This window comes from Bos taurus, chromosome 27, assembly GCF_002263795.3.
Source record: "Bos taurus isolate L1 Dominette 01449 registration number 42190680 breed Hereford chromosome 27, ARS-UCD2.0, whole genome shotgun sequence".
In the NCBI taxonomy this organism is placed as follows: Eukaryota; Metazoa; Chordata; class Mammalia; order Artiodactyla; family Bovidae; genus Bos; species Bos taurus.
In genome coordinates, this window is record NC_037354.1 from 12,882,610 (window position 1) to 12,898,551 (window position 15,942).

Sequence of the window (15,942 nt, forward strand, 5' to 3'; positions counted from 1 at the left end):
TGAGGTTCTGGGGTGATATTTGTGGAAGCATTTGTAACACTAGAATTTATCAGAAAATCAATTTAAGTTATTCTATTGTGTGGTTCTGGTAAGGATTTTTGCCTTCAAAAGAGTTAATGTCAACATTAGAATGAAGCAATTCAAGCATGGAGTATGTAGTTTAGCACTTCAAATACACCAGGCAGGCTTTGCAAATATCATAGCATCTCATTTATTTCTAACAAAAACAATATGAAGTTGCTACTGTAATTATCACCTTTTTCTTTTATAGGTGACAGATAGTAAATAAGAAACAGCTTAAAAGTAATGAAACTGGGCATAATGGCAAGGGTTGAAGAACATTATGAATTCACTGAATGCTATTATACACTTAAAAATGGTCAACACAGTGTATTTTATGTTCACAGTAAAAAGAAATCAATAATAAGGTAATGAAGCCAAGAACCCAGATTAGACAGTACAAATACAGCATGAGTTGAGATAATTGAGCAGGGAGCCTGGTGGGCTGCCATCTCTGGGATCCCACAGAGTCGGACACAACTGAAGCGACTTAGCAGCAGCAGCAGCTAGACTAGTAAGATAGGATTACTTCAAAAGCAAATGGAAGTTTGTAGATAACAATTATAGTTTTAGCTACATGAAACAAATATCTGAAATATTCTGTTTCTGATTCTAATCAAAGTACTTTGCTTTATCTTAACTTTGTTAAAATCTCAAGATGCCAAGCTAGAATTATTTGTGAAATTCTTTCAACTGTATTTGGTTGTATGTATTTAAACCTTGTTCTAAGAAAATATAAGTGATGCTATAGCATTTGCAGTCTAATCGTAATTCATTTTATAATGGCAATCTCAAAACACATTTGTTAATTTTGTTAATTATATCACTGTCATTGACTTTCTAAGCTCACTTTCACGTTTGGTGAAGAGATACTTATGACATTTAGTGTTTAATGTCATTAGCTTTTTTTTCTGACTTAGGAGAATATTGTTCATCAATTTTGTATCTAATGGGAAGAAGGGCAGGATGTGAATATACCTGTTGACCATACACAAGCTGAAAATCATGGTCATAAATAAGTAACTGTGATCTAAAAGGGAAACCAAGTATTCCAGGGGAAAATGGTCCAGAAGGGTTAAGGGGAGGTTCTTTGGCAGATTTTTTTTGCCCAGTGTGCTGTAATATCTCTTTCCAAAGCATATTGGCAAACTACACTGAACAATCTTGATAAGAAGGATTTAATTAAAATGCTGTAAGCATAAAATCTTTGCCTTCGTGCTATAGAAGATTTTGTCAAAAGAATTTTATTACAAACCTAGCAGGATTGTTTCAATGTTTTATTCACTTTCAGCCATCCCACTGATTACGGCTGGAAGTATAACAAAACCAGTCAGTTCTTAATAAGGGCTTTTAAAAATCACAGCATGCTCTTCAGTCCCTCAGTATAGGATGAATGTGACATCAGGGACACAAATATCATTACCTTGATAAATTACAGACAATGTAATGATTATGGAAATCGTCATCGACTGATCATCAGTCACAATTTATTTCAAATCAATGTCTACAATTTGTAGTCTGGATGGAAATTTTCTCCAAACCCCCTCTGGTATACTACAGTTCTTCTCAGCGAACTTCCTCCTATGAGCCTCAAAGCATTATCATGCATCATGGGCTGTTTATGAATGGAGCCCCCTCACTGGTTCCATGGCCACAAGCAATCCAAATTAGTCAGGAGAACGTTGGACCACCACATACTCAGAGACAAACTCATTCAGAAAAGCAGTTTAAGAACTAGCAAATGTGCCAAACTACAGAATCCCTCCCCAGACACAGAGCTTCCCATTTTTTTCCTTCTTTCCAATTGGCAATAAATGGTAATGTTTGACTTTACTATGCTGTTAAATTGCAAATAAATTGTTGCAGAATCATGACACAATAGGCATTTGCATCTTTTAAAACAATCTCTGTAACAGGAAACATCCTTTGCATGCCTTTGTCTGAGTCAGTATTTTTCTGTTATTCTTTTTCCAATACATGTGATTTTAAATCAGTGGGACCCAATGAATCAATCCCTGTTGTCTTATTATATAATATTTCTCTAATTTTTAGGTTAGTCATCATTCATCAAGGACTACAAGATGATTAAATGTCAATGCTAGCTGATGATGCACTTATACAAGGAAAACTTTGTCCCCAAAAGACTGCTTTCTCAGATAAACATAGGCTATAGACTATACTTTTACAAGAATGGAGATTTGATTTGAATGTAGACAAGACTTCACTGATAGCTCAGTCGGTAAGGAATCCACCTGCAATGCAGGAGACCCTGGTTTGAGGCTGGGAAGATCCGCTGGAGAAGGGATGGGCTACTCACTCTGGTATTCTTGGGCTTCCCTAGTGGCTCAGCTGGTGGAGAATCTGCCTGCAAATACAAGAGACCTGGCTTCGATCCCTGGATTGGGAAGATCCCTTGGAGAAGGGAAAAGCTACGCACTCCAGTATTCTGGCCTGGAGAATTCCATGGACTGTATAGTCCATGGGGTCACAAAGAGTCAGACACAACTGAGTGACTTTCACTTTCATAGACAAGACTGGATATTTTAAATTTATTTTTCAGTTTAAGTATAGTTGCTTTACAATGTATTAACTTCTTCTGTACAGCAAAGTGATTCAGTTATATATATATAAACATTCTTTTCTTATATTCATTTCCATTATGGTTTGTCATAGGGTATTAAATATAGTTCCCTGTGCTATACAGTAGGATCTTGTTATCTATTCTATATATAATAGTTTGCATCTGCTAACCCTAAAGACCTACTCCACCATTCCCAAATCAACCTGCTTTATGAATTTACTGTTGCCTTTCTTGCTCTCTTCAATATCTAAGAAATGAGTGCATATTGTTAATCAGTTTCTATAGTGAACCACATGTAGCTGTTTCCCTTTCCAGACATCCCCTTCATTCTCCATGCCTTACATGTTGGGCATAAATGCTGAGTTGCATCTAACAAATGTATCAGTGCCCCCATCAATAAGATGTGATTGTCCCTCCAGCTGATTCTTCTGCAACACATTTCCCCATGTAGGATGAGGTCTGAGTGACAGGCTACACTCCCTGGATAGACAGGTCTATTGACTTTTGATGGTGTCTTCATCTTGGATCTAAGACTCCTTGTGTGTAACTGCTGGGTCAGCCCCAGGATGGTGAACACAGAAGCTTGTGGCACCATCAGTCCTGGACAGGGTGGGTGGTGGCACCACACTGGTCACAGAGATGGACGTACTTGGGTCTCAGGGCCAGTTCTATCACTTCCTAGCTATGTAACTTTAGGCAAGTTTATTAATTTGACAAATATTTATTGATCACATGCTCTATACCAAGCAGTTTTCTGATGAAAGTAATACAACAGTGATCAAAACAGACAAGATCCTAGGCTGAATGGTGTCTACTGCCAGGGAAAGGAGATAGACATAAGGCAAGTAAACAACTAACTAAAGAAGATTATTTCAGATCCTAGTAGACACAACTGAAGTGACTTAGCAGAAGCAGCAGGGGCTGTTTTGTTTTGTTTTTTAATAAGGCGATGTGATAGAGATTATGGTGAGGGAGGGGGAACTACTGAATTTAGATGTGGTCACAAGAAAGATCTAACTGAGGACCAGTATTTGAGAATGGTTGTAAGATGCCTGCTAGGCACAGATCAAAGGTAGAGTGTTTGGGCTGGAGAAACAGTAAATGCAAGACAGAGGACCAGGAGGAAGACCAGGGCAGCTGGAGGGTGGTGGGTGAGGGGAGACCGTGGAGGATGAATTCAAGCAATAGACCTTATAAATCATGAAAAGACAGTGCACTTTATTCAGATGTGATGGGGAAGACATAGGCAAGGTTGAAGCAGAGGAGGGACCTGATCTGATTTTCATTAGAGAACTATTGTTCAGTCCAGTGGGAGAAGAATTGCTGGCAGAAAAGAAGAGGAAGCGATGAACCCAGTCAGGCAGGTGTAACTAGAGTCCTTTCCCTCAGCCAAGGCATCACACCAAGAGCTGGGTCATAACTGGACCCAGTAATTCTGACTGCATCCTACATTCAGCTGTGTTTGCATATATAAAGCAATTAAACTATTATTAATTATTTACATATATGAGAATTATTTATTCTTGCAAGAAGAATCCTATGGACAAAGGAGCCTGGTGGGCTACAGTTCATGGGGTCACAAAGAGGCAGACACAACTGAGGTGAACTAGCATGCGTGCACTGCTTGCATGGAGCTCGCACTCTCACACAAAGCCAAGTTGCATTTGCTGAACAGGTAGCCCTACCTGGCCATGTATGCTGTGATCCAAAGAAGCGCTTCAGGTTGTGTCCGAGTAGAGCCAAGGAATGGCGGAACACCCCCGCCAGTGAACAGCTTGAGAAAAGAACAAGAAAAGAAGAAAGCAGGTAGTCTTTTCAGAGGCATTGCATAGACTGGAGCAGAGAATTCACAGGGACCACTGTGTTTCAAGAGAAGAGTGGGAAATGAATCAAGAAAAGAAAATTGCAACCAGATTGTAGAGAGGGCTTAATGCCTGGGCCAAGGAATGTGGACTCTGTGCTGTTGGTATTGAGCAGCTATTGAAGGATTTTGAGCAAAGGAGTGACATGATGAAAAGGTATTTGGGAAGATTAATTTGACAGCTGTGAGTGGGGAGGGAGGTCAATCTAAAAGCAGCTGGTATAGGTGATCTGCTATTGAGCCACATTTTGGTTTCCTTGGTTCTGAGTTTTCAAACTAAAATAACTTTACTAATAGGTAATAAAGTCCCCTCATTTTTGCTTAGACGTTTGCACTCTCTGATGATGTGCTGGTTTTATCCAGAAGTATGCTTTCTGGATCATTAAAATGAATATTCTGCATCTTGAAAAATTATTTGCCCTTTTCTCCATTCCCTTCCAGATTAATAGTGACAAGCTAACTTAAAAAGTGACAGGGAAATAGTGAAAAAGTAGGAAATAATGAAAACAAGTGAATGTTTTGCTAAGGAAATGTTTATTACTGTGGTTCTCATCATTATGAGTTAATTACAGGCTCTCAGCAAATATCCCATTGTGAACTCAGAGGTGCAATATGTTTTATTTGAAAAAGTGAAATAGTGTTTTCCTTTCCAGTATTCAGTTGTATTTCCTGCTATTTTAAGACTACTCAGTGGTACCAATGTACTTTGACAACCAATTATCCCAGCATGCCTGTGCTATGTATTTTAACTGTAATGCTTCTTAAAAGCTTGAATTGCAAAAACAAAATTCTATCTTAATTGATCAGATGTGCATCGAGAGTTGTCTGAACACTATCTGTGTAATATCTGAATAACCCAGCTGACTTACAGGAGCAGACAGAAACACCTGTTGGAATAACACATGCTTTCTTCAAGGTTCATATTTTACAATTTTTCCTCCAGATTTTCTTTTCTCCAGCATCTTCACTCTTGAGGAAGGATGACATGTCACACCTGAATTCTGGCCATGCTAAGAATAAAATGTACCATAGTCCATCTCTAGGATTTCATATCCTGATTTATCAAGGATAGTAGCGATCTGACTATCACAGTTACCAGTATTGCCAATCTCCAGCTTTGCCCACGTCATCTTATTCTGGCAAACATGGTTCGAAGCATGGTGTGGTCTCCATTCTACAAGCAAAAGGCAGCTTTGCAGAGTAAGAATTCTCCATGTTAATGTTGCCCTAGCCTGTTAACTACAATTCAGTGTTGAAAAGCTGATGCCTGTGATTGATTCAGGCACAGGGCCATTGTTTAATTTACTTTGGTTTGATTTTTTTCCTTCACCCTCCCAACTGGCTTCTCTAGAGGAGGAAAGTCAGACAGTAGTTACTGCTTTGGAAAGAAAAGATAAGCTGAACACTTTGGAATGCATTTTTCTAACGCTCCTTCTCCAAGTGTTACATGACTATCAAATTTCTTTTAGACTTTGATAATGAGAAACAGACAATTCAGTAGAAAATACAACCAAGAGATTTGCAGTAATAGAGGATTTCAGAAATGCACATGGTTCTAAATGGCACTGAGATTATGGGCTTTAGAGTTCTGAATCTTCTATTTTTTCCATGTTTGAGTAGGCACTATGGTTGATTATCAGGTTGAGGAAGGGCAGGGGGCTTGCCTGCTCATTATAAAGGTGCATGTGTGTAAAATTTTCACACATAATATAATATTTCAAAGTTATTTTTATGGAGACTCAGGGGTCTCAGAACTTAAACAAAACTGCTGATCATTGGCTCCAAGAAATACTTAGAAGGAATTATAGTTTTTGTTTTCTTTCTTTTTTTTTTTTTTTTTTTTTACATCCTATGGAGTCATTTGCAGACTTTTGGACTACAGATCACATAATGTTTGTTTATTCAGCTGGCTTTGGAGATTTAAGCAATATTTGGAGACACACAAGTCTTTGCCTTGCTTAATAAAAAGAATACTCAACGGTATAGGTACAACATTTTTATATACAAAATGTCCTTGCAAACAGAGGTTAATATTGACAAAAATGTAATTTTGAAATTAAAAATAAATAAAACAATCCCAGAAAAAATTCATCCGGCATCATCTTTCTTAAGGAAATTTTAGCAACCCTTAGGTCTCCCGTGCTATAATGCTTGAAAATACATTATTAGGTTTTCCAAGAATACTGTAAGCAATGCTTGCATTATTCTGCTCTGATCAACTACAACAAACAAGGCCTGGGTCACCTTCTAAGAATAATCACTTACCAGAAGAAGTGTTATTTTGTTGGTATTATTAGTAAAGATTTATATCACAGAGTCAACTCATTCTTGTCTATGAGAAAAGGTAGAATAAATATTTCATACCTGCGGCTTTTGAGGAACATTCTGCCTTTCAATCCTGAGGCAGGCTTTCAACATAGATGCCAATCAGAAGTCTTTAACAGATGTAAGATGCATCTTGCCTTCTTGTCTTTGAAAAATATAAGGATCTCAAGATGCACCTGAAATATTCATTATGTGGACAATATTCCAAGCAGAGCTGGAACTTGCTGAGTGTTTCAGTGACTATTTATTTATTCAGGTTTTTCTGTCTTTTTCTCGCATATTGTTAATACTTCCTAAGTCTATGACTTGTCAAAATGTCTTTCCTTTTTAGTATACTTACATGACTAAATTTACTGAAGCATTTAACATCACAAATAGTTTCGTTTGGTTAGCTTAACAACAGTTTAATTGAAGAATATATTTGTGCCATGAATCATTTCCTTTTACTTCTATTTCTCCTCTTTTCCTTTTTGCCTGCCTCCCCCTATCAGTTTAATAAAGCAGAGGCTCTATTGAGAAATCAACCTTTCAATGAGTTTCTTTGGTAACATCTGATTAGTAGAGACAAATTTCATTGTCAGTAAGATGACAAATTTGTACAGTTTTATCAGTGGAATTTCTATATGGGTTGCTAGAATAAAAGAGCTTAGAATCATAGAAGACCACAAACATACCATTTTGCCCTATACTGGATTCCCTTGTAGCTTAGTCAGTTAAGAATCTGCCTGCAGTACAGGAGACCCGGGTTTGATCCCTGGGTTGGGAAGATCCCCTGGAGAAGAAAATGGCAACCCACTCCAGTATCCTTGCCTGGAAAATCTCATGGACAGAGGAGCCTGGTGGGCTGCAGTCCATGGGGTCGCAAAGAGTCGGGCACAACTGAGCGACTAACACTTACTTACTTACTATATTTCTTATGAAGTCCAGTAAAACATTTAAATGTGCAGTATATCATTTCCATTTATCAGATGATGTACTAAAACATATTTTCAATTTCCCTTTTCCATCACCTTTTACCAGTATCACTGGTTTCTTTTTATTTCAGTCTAAGCTTTTTTTAAACTTTATAAATGCCTTCCTTTAAGGAAAAAATACTATACATACAAGTATATATTAGATTGGCCAAAATATTCATTCAGGCTTTTCCATAACATCCTACAGAAGATGTTATGTGCCCCTCCTTGTCACAGTAAAAATGATGGCAAAATGAGTTTTTCAGGACTTATTATGTTCCAGGCACAGTAGTAGATAGCTTCCTTTTTACATGTTTCCTCAATTTAAATGGAATAAAAAATGTGTTTTTTATTAATTGTTGCTTCATTATATTATATGTAAAACTGTAGTGTGTTTCCTTTATTTTTGTTACTTGATGATTTTGATGACTGAACAGTCATATCCAGTTTGGATCAATAGATCTCTGTGTCCAGAGGAATAAAACATATGAAAATATCAAATAGATTTATTTTGTTTGTAAAATAGTATATCCCATTAGAAGTAAAGATGATCTCAGGTCCCACTGAAGTTATCACTGGCAATAAGTAGAGGTACAATCAATAGAAATTTAAGCTCAGACATTAGGAATAATTTCATGTGAATAATGTGTTTCAGAAATATGAAAAATGTTGGCAAGTTTCTGAAATCTTTATACAAAATTGTAAAATTGTGTCTATGGGCTGATTTGTATATATTCTCACCTATATGACTTTTTAGAATATACTACTGTAAGCCTAGTTTCATAATTTAGGAACCTGAAAAGAATGGAGGTCAGAAAAAAATTAACAGTTCAGCTAAATATGTTAATTTAAGCAATACAAAGATGAATTAGAGTGCTGCTATGACAGTGTTTGTTCCTTTATTTGATTCTTTTTAGCTGAACATTCATACTTCAAAGAACTCTAAGCAATGCATTTTTAACAAAATCAGAATGACTGTTACTTTCAGGAAGATTTATTAATACTGACTACTAGATAAAAATGTCAAAGACAGTAAATATCATGCATAAAAAGCATAAAGAAATGCTACATTGGTTTGAGGACAAATAGGAAATGTAATTTACAGTCTGAGTAGAAAATGAATTTCTAGTAATGTTAGGCAAAAAACAAATTATGGGCAAAAAAAAGTGAATGGTTCTCATGATACCTGGATAAAAAGGCAAAATTGAAACAAATTTGGATTCTCTGTGATATACAAACAAGGCTGACCCTGAGCGAGATTGTGAAGTGACTGCCTATTCTTGATGTTGTTCCCTAGGTACCTAGCCCCCCAGAGCCTTTCTCCTGGATCCAGGCATCTCTGAGTACCTGGCCACAGACAAGAATTGTTATTTTAGGTTCCTACTCACAAAATCTCTTCTTTCCTGACTTCCATTCTTTAATGGCAAAGGTTTTCAAACCACTTTATCATGCTTCTCTTAAGGATTTATATATCCCAATATATTTTTCCTTTCCAGTTGAAAAAGACCCAATGATATTTAATAAAAAATTCTTGAGGAAGAACAAAATACTAATTTAAGTATCACTAACACAGCAATTCTGTGAGGAGGTGATGGCACCCCACTCCAGTACTCTTGCCTGGAAAATACCATTGACAGAGAAGCCTGGTAGGCTACAGTCCATGGGGTTGCTAAAGTTGGACATGACTGAGTGACTTCACTTTCACTTTTCACTTTCATGCATTGGAGAAGGAAATGGCAACCCACTCCAGTGTTCTTGCCTGGAGAATCCCAGGGATGGGGGAGCCTGGTGGGCTGCCAACTATGGGGTCGCACAGAGTCGGACATGACTGAAGCAACTTAGCAGCAGTAGCAGCAGCAACACAGCAATTATACACTAAGCTGAGTAGTGAACAATTATAAAATCTAATAGTAATGTTACAGATATATTCATTTATATACATTTGGCTGCAAGCATGATCAATTCGAAGCAGCAATAATAACCATGTGCCCTTCCCCAGATTTCAGGAATTCTAACAATTTCCATGTAAATCTGAATAGCAGGAGCATTGCAAAGTTCCCAAGTGTTGAGTGGCTGTCAGATGTCTTTGTAGAATATGGATTTAGAGTTTTCAGTTAATTCTGGTAACATGCTAATATTAGTTTATGAATAGCACCTTCTAGCTACTCAGCAAATACTAGTGAGTATCCATTAACCTCTAGAAATTGCATATTATTCAACTGTAAGAGTCAAAAATGAGTTTTCTGTCCATCAGGCTGAACTTTGAAGTTCCACAGAAGTCCATAGGGCATGCTTTGAGCTGTAGGGACCCAGCACAGCTCACTGATAATGAGCTGATAGGGTCTGAGGCTGTTCCCAGATAGAAATTACATTTTCACCCTTGTTCTTTTGGGTGCTAATGACTATAAAGTTGAAAACCCCAGGCTACCAAGAAAAAAAGAAAAAGAGAGAGAGTTATATCTCAATAAGTTTCAGAGATCTGTCTGACCTTGCAAAAAAGCACCTTTTAATCAGGCCCTTTGTGTGTGCGTGTGTGCGTGCTAAGTCACTTCAGTCTTGTGCGATTCTTTGCAACCTTTTTGACTGTAAAACCCACCAGGCTCCTCTGTCCATGGTATTATCCAGGCAAGAATACTGGAGTAGGTTCCCATGCTCTCCTCCAGGGGATCCTCCCAACCCAGGGATCAAACCCAGGTCTCTCGCACGGCAGGCAGATTTGTTACCAACTGAGCCACCACAGAAGCCCAATATTCCAATTACTTTGCACAAATGGTTTGACATGTTCAGACAAGTAGATGTTATCAGAGCCCTAACTGAGTCATAGAATTGACTTGCTGCAGAGCAAGTGGCGGAAATAAATGGAAGATGCTGCCCACTAATGTGACATTGATAATTTTAAGTCATGGGGAAAAGGAGGAATATTGGAATATTGGGGAATCCTCAATGCTCAGAAATCCCTTAAGTGGAGCTTTTTGTGATTAAATGGCTCTCACCCACCTCAGTCAGTGTTTTCCAAGGGACATCCTCCATTTTTCCAAGACTTTGGAAAAATGTGGTGCTATAAGTGGTGCTTATAGATAAGAATGATTGCATCAACTTCACTGAGCAGTGAGATGGACTCTTCCGTCTGTTGACTAGTGATGAGCTGTTTGGGTATCTGCTTAGACCACGGGACTTAGATCTTACTAGCCATTGTGGGGAGTTAACTGTTATTCCATTGATAAATACTTCAAGGAAAAGCTTTGTCCTGAACCATTTAGATCGTCTTTCCAGGGAAGCCAAGGACAGGTGGGAATGTGATTACTGATTATTTTCTTTCCTTCTTTCTTATTTTCTTCTGTGGCTCTCTTTGATGATGCTGGTCATCCTGAAGGAGACAAGCAGGCAGGAAGACATAAAATGCATTTTTCACCGTTGGTTTTAGACACTAGATTTTCTGATAAAAATTCTAGTCTGGTTGACCTTCAGTGCTCTTTGTGTTTGATCATGGACACCCTGACAGTGGGGTCATCCACATGCCTACACAGAGGATGGTAAAAATGAGGGGTTGAAGCCTTGCTAAAGCACTTTCCTCATTGATAAAATTGGCAGTGACCTTAATCAGTGACTCTCTAAGCTTTTTAGTACTGACAGAAATAACTCCTTTTTTTTCCACTCTGTCTATTTCCATCAAATGCTTTTTTCCTCTGATCTTCAGATACGATACGTGTCCCTGGGTTTGTTGAGCTTTAGAAATCTAGTCACTTCACTCTTCTTTCATTTGTATTATGATTCTTATCAGAATCCTCCCAAATACATCTTTAAGGAGACTTGATTAGAGAAACCTCAAAATTGTAGAGACATATTTATCTATAAACATAGAAATTCCTCAGTATAAGGCCATTTTAGATGATCAGTTACCACTGTTCATAAACCTGAAAAGAATATAAATTGCTGTTATACACTGTATCCATTTTCTGTAAATCTTAGTTATTTTCTAAATATTTCCAAGAAGTATCACATTACCCCAAGCTGAAAATAGTTTTTGCAAGAGTGAAGTTAATAGTAAATGATTATTTTAATTCACTTAGTATTTGGAAAACAATGTTGATTGCATGGCTAAACTCAGTAGCCCCCTCAAGTAATTACTTTCTATAAATTAACATGCTATTTCCCTCTTCTGTAATTTTCGAGAAATCAAGCTATAAACTATAGCTAGATTGCCAAAGTCACAGTCATTCTAGAAGTTTCTAATATGCTCTGGTTAACTATAAAGTGATCAGCTGTGTGCCAGTCTAATGCATAGTTAGGATGGACTGAACAATCAAACGGACTTCTTTTCTTTTGGGGTATTTATCTTCTATGGATGCTGCCCTGGGTTATTTTGTTGGCATAGAATTACACTTGAATAAAAGTCCTACAGTTTTGAAAGAATGAGAAGTCACTGACAATAAAGTCAGTTTACAACTGATAACTTTAGGAAGGATTATTGTTCTAATGATTTACTCTAATGTAGGACACCCAGGAAGGTTGAGTCCTGAATCATTGCTTAATATTAAAGATCTCTCAGATAGAGGGCTGCTTTTTAGGAAAGAGAAATAGTTCACCAGGGACATTAAGTGCTATGAGTTTTTAAGCAAATATTTAGTATATTCTCTGCTGCTGCTGCTGCTAAGTTGCTTCAGTCATGTCCAACTCTGTTCGACCCCATAGACGGCAGCCCACCAGGCTCCCCTGTCCCTGGGATTCTCCAGGCAAGAACACTGGAGTGGGTTGCCATTTCCTTCTCCAATGCATGAAAGTGAAAGTGAAGTCGCTCTGTCATGTCCGACTCGTCGAGACCCCATGGACTGTAGCCTACCAGGCTCCTCCATCCATGGGATTTTCCAGGCAAGAGTACTGGAGTGGGGTGCCATTGCCTTCTCCAAGTATATTCTCTAAAGGCATACAATTATGAGCAATGAAGGACAGTTGTTATCATTATATCAGGGCTAAATAATTACAAGCAAAAGCTATTGTGTTTACTTTGATATTGGCAGGCCTCTGAACTGATAATTCTTTATTGTGGTGTTTGATTAATTAAAAATAACAAATTGAAAACTTTAGTGACAATCATAATTAATATTAAAATATATGATGCACGATACTGGATGCTTGGGGCTAGTGCATTGGGATGACCCAGAGGGATGGTATGGGGAGGGAAGTGGGAGGAGGGTTCAGGATGGGGAACACATGTATACCTGTGGTGGATTCATTTTGATATTTGGCAAAATAATACAATTATGTAAAGTTTAAAAATAAAATTAAAAAAAAAAAACATAAAAAATTAAATAAATAAAATAAAATATATGTGTTCATATCCCCCAGAGGTTATAGCAACTACAAACAGTAAAATCTTCTTCAAACATGATTGGCCAATGAGATCATTGGCCATATGATGGTACTGGCCATTAATTATAAAGACCCAATGATACTCATTGGGAATAATGAAAGAATCTTGATGAGAAAGAAAGCTGACAGAGGTAACAGAATAGTACTCAAGGCTGCAAAAAGTTTTGTGCAGAGCTGCAGACGAGAATCCTTGTATCTGAAGAGGCAGCATGGTGGTCTGGTACAGAAAGTATGTTTCTCAGAGTCAACCAAAAGGGCTTCCCATTCCCCTCATCCAAGGTGACGTGCAAAATATCTAACTGCCAGTCTGTGCACAAGCACAGATACAGATGCTGGCTGTAAAAATCCGTGCTGATGGTCATGTGTGATGGACAGATATCAGGTTAACCCCACCATCCCAAAAATTTTTCTGTCATCATCTTTGCATCTAAGTCAACAAACAACACTTTTCTACTAACCCTACTTGAATTTCAACAGATTCCACTCTTGATCACAGCCTCCTCCATATACCTTTTCTCTCTTGTTTTTCCCCAGATTCTTCTGAGCCTCCTTCCTCCTCTCTGACCTACTCCCTCGCTTGCTTTTCCCTTTCCCGTGACTGTGAGGCTGACCCCCGTCCCTCCCTCTCTATATTCCACACTTGCTCCCTTGGCCATCTCATCTGACTCTGTTGCTTTAAAATGATCATGTCTCACAGACTCTAGCTTCTTTTGCCTTTGATCCTTGGACGAGATGGGTTTTTCTGCTACAGATCCCCAAAGTAAAGTCTGCTCCTTATCTTGAATTAATATGACCTTTTGTATTGGTTTGTCCTGATAAACTGGGGACTTCATGAGGGCTGAGCTCCTGTTTTCCTTATTCAGAGCTAAGTCCCTGGGTCTAGCATAGAGCTGGGAAAATTTGCAAGTGACTCAACTTCTAGCCCACAGGTTGCACCTGAATTCCAAATCCTCTGAAACTGTTCTACAATGAAACTGAAATGTATCCGTCGCCCCCACTTCCTGTTTCCACTGTGTTCAATGTTTGTACTTTGGTCACTTGTTGCATTTACCTGGATCACCCTCTGCATCTCACCCAACATTTTTAAGAAATCATACTCTTCATTCTCACGTGAAGTCCAACCTCGCCCATAAAGCTTCACCCAGTCTTCTTGTTCAAAGTAACCCACCTCCTGATTCCCATAATATTTGATCTACACCTCTTCCATGGCACTCACCAATCTGGAATGTTTATTACACTTTTTTACTTACCTAATTTCCTTAGGGAAAATGTAGTGCATTATACATTACCAATCTCCTGTACCACCTGGTACATGCAAGGATACTTAGCAATTATTTGTTATATGAAGTATTAAGTGAATGTAATCATTTTATAATTATGTAGATAAATGCATCATAGTATAGTGAATATACACAGTTATAGTAAAATAAATACAATAAAACAATTTTCACTGTAAAACAATTTTTCTATTTTGTACTGTTTCTCTAGGCTTGGACCACAACCAATAGCTTCACTTGACAACTCTAAAGCACAAACTGCCACAAAATTGAGGGAGAAGACAGCTTTTTGGTAAGTTGCATGTACATTTTTAAATCTGATTGTAATCAAAAAGTCTCCATTTTGTTTCAAGCCCTATTTCTTTTTTTTTTTTTGATGTCCTACTGTGTTTTCTTTTTTTTTTTTTTTTTTTTTTTTTTTTTTTTTTTCTTTTATTTATTTTTTTTTTTTTTTTTTTTTTTTTTTATGGCATCTCGTTTCATACATGATATTTTAAATGTTTCAATGCCATTCTCCCAGATACAATTTTATTGAAATCTAAAAGAAATATTGCAAACAATTTTTACAGTCTTATTTTGAAATTGTATAGTGAAATTTTGAAATTGTAAAATGATTGGATTAGTTTCTTAATGTATCTGTTGTAATTTATAGGAATTTTAGTCAAATCAATTAGAGATTAGGGGGAGTAGATGGAAAGAAGTTTTCAAGAAAATGATTATTTCTTATAGACACTAGCATGAAACCTTTCCATTTGGACACAATGCTGAGGTGGTTGTATATGTTTCTGAAATAAATTTAAATTTTGTGTACATTTGATTGAATATAACATTCAGGAAAATGTGTAAGTTTTAATTGCACAGAGCTCAATTCACTTTTCACTGAGTGAGCACACTTATGTAACTGGGACCCAGTTAAGAAACAAAGTATTACCAGTCCCCCTACTGCTGTGCCCCATCTAGTCCCACTCCCTCCCCATCAATATCAGTTACAGCAATGACCTTCAAAACTACAAATTAGTTTCCCCTACTTTCAAGTTTTATGTGAATGGAGGGACTATCTTTTTAAATGGCTTTAGACTAAAGAAAAACTTGGAAAAGTGAACGGGAAAACCAAGTGATGGTCTATTTATGTAACAGCTGTTTTGCCAGATAATTTGACAGCTAATTGGAGTCGTATTGCTTGTATTCTTAAACCCAGCAAATATCACCTGTTTTAATTGGAGGTCACTGCTGATTAAGCACTAGACTTGGATTTTTTCCCCCTCATTTTTGTGCCTAATAAATTATAGCCTGCCCAAGATCAGAAAAGGTATTCATCATGTCAAATGTTTATAGCAACTGTCTATTATAATTAGAGCAAAAGATTTTCTTTTAGCATTGACTGATTAAATTGGTAATTAACATAAGATGAAAATTTTGCATGGTTTCTCAAAAAAACCAAGAAAATAGATACAGGTACACATAAATCAGGTAAGGCTTAATAACACATTTGTTAGGGGCTTTATTGTAGTTAGC

General features: G+C 37.3%; 1 protein-coding gene across 5 annotated transcripts in view; it reads left to right on the top strand.

Annotated features, from left to right (window-relative positions):
- TENM3 (teneurin transmembrane protein 3) overlaps nt 1-15,942 on the top strand; it is a 1,022,495-nt gene that overhangs the window by 130,666 nt on the left and 875,887 nt on the right. For 4 of the 5 annotated variants that reach the window (XM_059882198.1, XM_059882197.1, XM_059882202.1 and 1 more), the window contains exon 3: nt 14,639-14,719. The gene's annotated coding sequence lies outside the window, so the exon portion shown is untranslated. Of the gene's footprint in view, nt 1-2,112; nt 2,300-14,638; nt 14,720-15,942 lie in introns of all 5 variants that reach the window. The other variant, XM_059882199.1, reaches the window with a different exon arrangement.